Source organism: Lycium barbarum, chromosome 9 (assembly GCF_019175385.1).
Source record: "Lycium barbarum isolate Lr01 chromosome 9, ASM1917538v2, whole genome shotgun sequence".
Classification (NCBI taxonomy): Eukaryota; Viridiplantae; Streptophyta; class Magnoliopsida; order Solanales; family Solanaceae; genus Lycium; species Lycium barbarum.
Genome location: NC_083345.1, coordinates 84,028,150 through 84,035,382, shown reverse-complemented (window position 1 = coordinate 84,035,382; position 7,233 = coordinate 84,028,150). Strand labels below are relative to the sequence as shown.

Genomic DNA, 7,233 nt, shown 5'->3' with positions numbered 1-7,233 from the left:
GGATTTTTTAAAAGAAAAACTAATAAAATGTTTTTATTAAATTAATTAAAAAAATATGAGGAAATAAATGTTTCGGATAATTAAAATTGAAGTGCATACGTCTATGGAATAAATATTAAGTATTATGACATATTAGAAATGTGATATGTTATATCGTAAATCACCAAATTTTAATTCCGAAACGAAAATATAAAGTAATACATTTTATAAATGTAAAGAAACAATAATTAGAGAATGCAAAGGAGAGTAAGATAAGTAAAGTATTGACAAAGAAGGAAATCACATTTTCCTTCTTTCTTAATACTTTAAACGTGAAAAGAGGACGAACAATAGCAATGCAAATTTGTATCAAAAGTTATATAAATTGCACACTTTAACCAACTACGTTATCCCACTTAGACAATTGTCATAGTATCTCTCCAATAGACTATTTTCAAGAATATTTATTAGAAAGGGTTAATTTTATCTTGGTTTTATAAATGAACAAGTAATTTGGACATACACACATATTATATTTTTCAAAAACGCGAAAAGTCAAGAGTGAACCAGTAAAAGTGCATGGAGAAAATAAATGTGTCGGAGAATTAAAATTGAAGTGCATACATCTATAGAATAAATATTAAGTACTATGACATATTAGAAATGTCCACGTGGGATTAAAAAATAGTTGGATAAAGTGTACAAGTTATATAGCTTATGGTACAAACATTCATTGCGTGTACAATTTGTTAAGCTTTTGGTACAAGTTTGGCAGCTGTGTTCGTACTGCCAAGCCACTTATATATATTAGAAATATGGGAAGAAAATAAATATTCAACAAAAACGAAAAAAGTCAAAAGTGAACAAGTAAAAGTGCACGGAGGAAATACATATGTGTCGGAGAATTAAAATAGAAGTGCACACGTGTATACATGAGAAAAGAATAAATATTCAGTACTATGACATATATTCACGTGGGATTTATTAATTCTTAAAGAATGTGAAAAGTAAAAAGTGAACATATTAAAGTGCACAGACGAAATAAATATGTGTAGGAGAATTAAAATTTTAAGTGCATACGTCTATACATGAGAAGGGAATAAACATTAAGTACTATGACATATGTCTACGTGAGATATAAAAATAGTTGGATAAAGTGTACAAGTTATATAGCTCATGGTACAAACATTCTTTGCGTGTACAATTTGTGAAGCTCATGGGAAGAAAATAAATATTCAGCAAAAATGTGAAAAGTCAAAAGTGAACAAGTAAAAGTGCACGGAGGAAATAAATGTGTCGGAAAATTAAAATAGAAGTGCACACATGTACACATGAGAAGAGAATAAATATTCAGTACTATGACATATATCCACGCGGGATTTATTAATTTTTAAAGAATGTGAAAAGTCAAAAGTGTACAATTTGTAAAGCTTTTGGAACAAGTTTGGACAGTTGTGTTCGTACCCCCAAGTCACCTATATATATTTGAAACATGGAAAAAAAAAATATTCAGCAAAAACGTGAAAAGTCGAAAGTGAATAAGTAAAAGTGCACGGACGAAATAAATATGTGTTGGAGAATTAAAATAGAAGTGCTCACGTGTATACATGAGAAGAGAATAAATATTCAGTACTATGACATATATCCACGTGGAATTTATTAATTCTTAAAGAATGTGAAAAGTCAAAAGTGAACATATTAAAGTGCATGGACGAAATAAATTTGTCTAGGAGATTTAAAATTTGAAGTACATACATCTATAAATGAGAAGAGAATAAATATTAAGTACCATGACATATGTCTACATGGGATATAAAAATAGTTGGATAAAGTGTACAAGTTATATATCTCATGGTACAAGCATTCATTGCATGTACAATTTGTGAAGCTCACGGGAAGAAACTAAATATTCAGCAAAAATGTGAAAAATCAAAAGTGACAAGTAAAAGTGCACGGAGGAAATAAATATGTGTCGGAGAATTAAAATAGAAGTGCACACGTGTATACATGAGAAGAGAATAAATATTCAGTACTATGGCATATATCCACGTAAGATTTATTAATTCTTAAAGAATGTGAAAAGTCAAAAGTGAACATATTAAAGTGCACGGACGAAATAAATCTGTGTAGGGGAATTAAAATTGAACTGCATATGTCTATACATGAGAAGAGAATAAATATTCAGCTAGAATACGAAAAGTCAAAAGTCAACAAGTAAAAGTGCACAGAGGAAATAAATGTGTCGGAGAATTAAATTTGAAGTGCATACGTCTATACATGAGAAGGAAATAAATATTAAGTATTATGACATGTCTATGTGGGATATAAAAATAGTTGGATAAAGTGTACAAGTTATATAGCTCATGGTACAAGCATTCATTGCGTGTACAATTTGTGAGCTCAATGTACAAGTGGGGGTAGCTGTGTTCGTACCCCCACTGCACTTATATATAATGAAAATATATATATATATATATATATATATGTGCGTGTGTGTGTGTGTGAGAGAGAGAGAGAGAGAGAGAGAGTGCGTGTAGAAGAGCCATAATGAGACATCATGAGCTTATCGAAGTGACATAAGGTCATTACATCTCCGATTATCATTATGGAACTAGCATCATCAACATATGTTTCAATAAGAGCTAAAAATCAATTCCATGAATCAGAAATACATCATGAAAGACAATGAATATAAGCTTTCTTACCATTAGTAGGAATAGAGTCGTTTATGAGTATCATTCTTTTACATTTCGTTTCAATCGGAATCATGCCATAAGAGTGAAAGGAATTTCCTTAACATACCTTTGTCGTTTACTTAACGATTTGACGGATATCTTCTAGAAGACTTCAATCTATATTAAGACAGTAAAACTTGTAATTAATGCCATGGGAGGACATACAATCATGCTTCTAAGCTAGTAGGTCACTAATAGAAATTCAAACTACATTTCCCCTATAATTGTCACTTCCTCCAATTCCAAATAACAACAATAAAAACCAGGTAATACCAATAACAACATGGTTCATCTACACTTATCAACAATCAATATATGAAATATCATCAACTATACTTTCATTCAACACGACAAGCGATAATCTTGGATTGAAACCCATTTAAGCCCTTATACCCTTATTTTGCCTTAACTTGAACATGGAAATATAGCCAACATATCATCAAAAATATTTGTATAGTTCTCAGCCTTATTTCCATCTTCAATAATAACATTAACAACCTAACAAAAGCTAAACAACATGAACCACTTTTTAATGTTGTAAGACTACTTCTTCTTCTTCTTCTTCTTCTTCTTCTTCTTCTTCTTCTTCTTCTTCTTCTTCTTCTTCTTCTTCTTCTTCTTCTTCTTCTTCTAACTTATAACACCATCATCTTAACCAAGAGATAGATAATCGTAATGACAATAACCATAACATATTCAAGTTATTTCTCATGATTTACAGCCATTCGAAGATATATATATATATATATATATATCCAACTTCTAAAACAATTAAGAGATAACAACACCTTGTACCACTTCAAGTACTATCTTGTAGTATTTCATCCAAACAACTTAACCAATGTGAAATTAACCTTGAGCACAACCAACAAGATGTTAAACTTACCTTAAAAAGTACATACGACTCGAAATTCAAGCTTTTCTCAGCTCATAATAACCCTTAATCACACCACAACACTATAGAGGTGCTATTTGCCTTATATGCAAGCTTTTGTTGTTAGCCCCCAAATTATTTTATAAAAGGTTAAGTCGGCCAATGCAATAACTTTCACGGTGGCCTTTGACGGCCCATGAAACCATTTCACGGTGTTCGGCTACTGGACTTTCGCCATCTAGGGTGCAGCATTCAGGCTGCTTCGCCTAGCAGCACGATGCTTGTATTGCTCTCCCACAACCCTGTTTTCACGGTTTAGGCTGCTCCCATTTCGCTCGCCGCTACTACAAGAATTTCTTTTGCTTTCTTTTCCTCTAGCTACTAAGATGTTTCAGTTTGCTAGGTTGTCTCTTGCCTGCCCATGGATTCAGCAGCAATTCGAAAGGTTGCCCTATTCGGGAATCTCCGGATCTATGCTTATTTTTAACTCCCCGAAGCATTTCATTGATTACTATTCCCTTCCTCGTCTCTGGGTGCCTAGGTATCCACCATAAGCCTTTTCTCGTTTGAACCTCGCGCAGAGGAGCCAATTAGATACAAATAATGAATCGTAATAGAAATAGAAAATAAAGTTTAGGTTCGAATTCCATAGAATAGATAATACGGATGGGATTGTCTATAATGATAGATAAATGAAAGACTTTCTCAAGATTCTGATTCATCCACTTGAGATTTTTAAATGAAAATAGGTTGGGTGAGCTTGCAAATTCACTCAGTCTCATTGAATAAGTAAACAATTGAATTGGTTCAAGTTCAATTGCATGGTGCCAACAAAATTGAGTGCTAATTCTCATTTTATTGAATTAACCGATCGACGTGCTAGCGGACATTTTTTTAATTCGATAATTTTTGAAAAAACATTTTGACATATTTATTTATTTTATTATTATGAGAATCCATCCTACTACTTCTGGTTCTGGGGTTTCTACGCTTGAAAAAAAAACCTGGGGAGTGTCGTCCAAATCATCGGTCCGGTACTAGATGTAGCCTTTCCCTCGGGCAAGATGTCGAATATTTATAACGCTCTGGTAGGTCAAGGTCGAGATAGTGTTGATCATCCAATTAATGTGGCTTGTGATGTACAAACAGTCTAACGCGAGGAATGGAAGTGATTGACACAGGAGCTCCTATAAGTGTTCCGGTCGGGGAAGCGACTCTGGGATGAATTTTTAACGTGCTCGGAGAGCCTGTTGATAATTTAGGGCCTGTAGATACTAGTACAATGTCTGCTATTCATAGATCTGCGCCCGCCTTTATGCAGTTGGATACAAAATTATCTATTTTTGAAACAGGAATTAAAGTAGTAGATCTTTTAGCCCCTTATCGCCGTGGAGGAAAAATCGACTATTCGGGGGAGCTGGAGTGGGTAAAACAGTACTCATTATGGAATTGATTAAAAATATTTCTAAAGCTCACGGGGGCGTATCTGTATTTGGCGGAGTGGGTGAACGTACTCGGGAAGGAAATGATCTTTACATGGAAATGAAAGAATTTTGAGTGATTAATGAAGAAAATTTTGCAGAATCAAAGGTGGCCCTAGTTTACGGTCAGATGAATGAACCGCCTGGAGCTCGTATGAGAGTTGGTTTGACTACCCTAACTATGGAAGAATATTTCCGAGATGTTAATGAGCAAGACGTACTTCTATTTATTGACAATATCTTCCATTTCGTCCAAGCAGGATCCGAAGTATCGGCCTTATTGGGTAGAATGCCTTCCGCTGTGGGTTATCAACCGACCCGAGTACCGAAATGGGTTATTTACAAGAAAGAATTACTTCTACCAAAGAAGGATCCATAACCTCTATTCAAGCAGTTTATGTACCCGCTATGCAGAATAAAATCGTCAGGTGAGTCACATATTGCACATTTATTGCTTTCGAATTTTTGAAATTGGATTATACTTTATCGACTTATTTCATATCATGGTTCAGGAGTTAAAAATCAGTGAGGTTTACTCTTCCTTTTCGATTCCCGTGGAACTACTGTCAATAGTTTACTCAATTACTTCTTGGGAATGGTAAAAAAAAGATTACTACGTGCTTTTTTGAATATGCCTATAACTGTCGCCTTTCCTTCATTGATTTGATTCTTTCAATAGATACCGAGATTCAATATTAGAAATAAAAAATATAGTAATTCAAACTATAAGACATAAGAGTAATCCAGATTGATCAGAACAAATAGATATAGCAAATAAATGGAATTGGATGCTATGTCAATCCCATATATGGAATTGATATTCACATATATCAAGATAATATTGTAGATTGATCTATAGATCCATATAAAACGCAGCGGGGCTAACTAATAAATAGTATGGTAGAAAGAAATAGATGAATCTTTCTACCATACTATCTATCTATTAGAATACTGCCGATTCTAGTCCACTCATTTCATTTAAGACATGAAATTGGAATCCTTTTCATTTTATTTAGTCAATTTTGGCTAAGAACTCAGAAGTCAAGTTTCACTATAAAAAAAAATCCCTTTGTAGCCAATCATTTATTAAAAAAAATTGATAAGCTTAACATAAAAGCAGAAAAAGAAATAATAGTAACTTGGTCCCGGGCATCTACCATTATACCCACAATGATCGGTCATACTATTGCTATCCATAATGGAAAGGAGCAATTGCCTATTTATATAACGGATAGTATGGTAGGCCACAAATTGGGAGAATTTGCACCTACATTAAATTTTATAGGACATGCAAAAAGTGATATTAGATCTCGTCGTTAATATTAATAAAAAAATCTAGATGCTTATAATTCAGTAGTAGGAGGCAAACCTTATGCTAAAGAAGAAAAAAAAACAGAAGTATGTGCTTTAGGTGAACATATATCTATGTCTGCTGACAAAGCACGAAGAGTAATTGATCAAATTCGCGGACGTTCCTATGAGGAAACACTTATGATACTAGAACTCATGCCCTATCGAGTGGGTAAGCTACATAAGCAATATATTGATCTTTTTCTCCAACAACACGCTCGATGCGGTAGCATCACCCTTTGTAACGATTAAGGCTGGTAAGTCCATTAGTCCGTACAGTTGTCCATGTACCAGTAGAAGATTCCGCAGCTACCGCGGCCCCTGCTTCTTCAGGTGGAACTCCAGTTTGAGGAGTTACTCGGAATGCTGCCAATATAGCAGTATCCTTGGTTTGGCACTCAGGAGTATAATAAGTCAATTTGTACTCATTAACACCAGCTTTGAATCCAACACTTGCTTTAGTCTCTGTTTGTGGTGACATAAATCTCTCCCTACAACTCGTGAATTAAGAATTATCACAACAACAAGGTCTACTTGACACGAATTCCGCGTTAATGAAACTTTCACAGGAATCTTTCACAAAATTTCCAACTAATACTAATATTATCAACTAATCAGAATGGTTGATTATTAGAACGTGGTATTTGATTTGCCAAATACATCATTATTGTATACTCTTTCATATATATAGCGCAACCCAATTTTTATTTTTTACCTTTTTTTTTAAATGAAAATACATAACTAACCTAAATAATAAGAACTTCCCCCTCGACAGTGGTATATGTTGTATATGTAAATCCTAGATGTGAAAATA

The 7,233-nt window shown here is 33.7% G+C and overlaps 1 pseudogene; it reads left to right on the top strand.

The window, feature by feature from the left end:
• Positions 1–4,607: 4,607 nt before the first annotated feature.
• Positions 4,608–5,501, top strand: LOC132612003 (ATP synthase subunit beta, chloroplastic-like; annotated as a pseudogene).
• Positions 5,502–7,233: the final 1,732 nt, after the last annotated feature.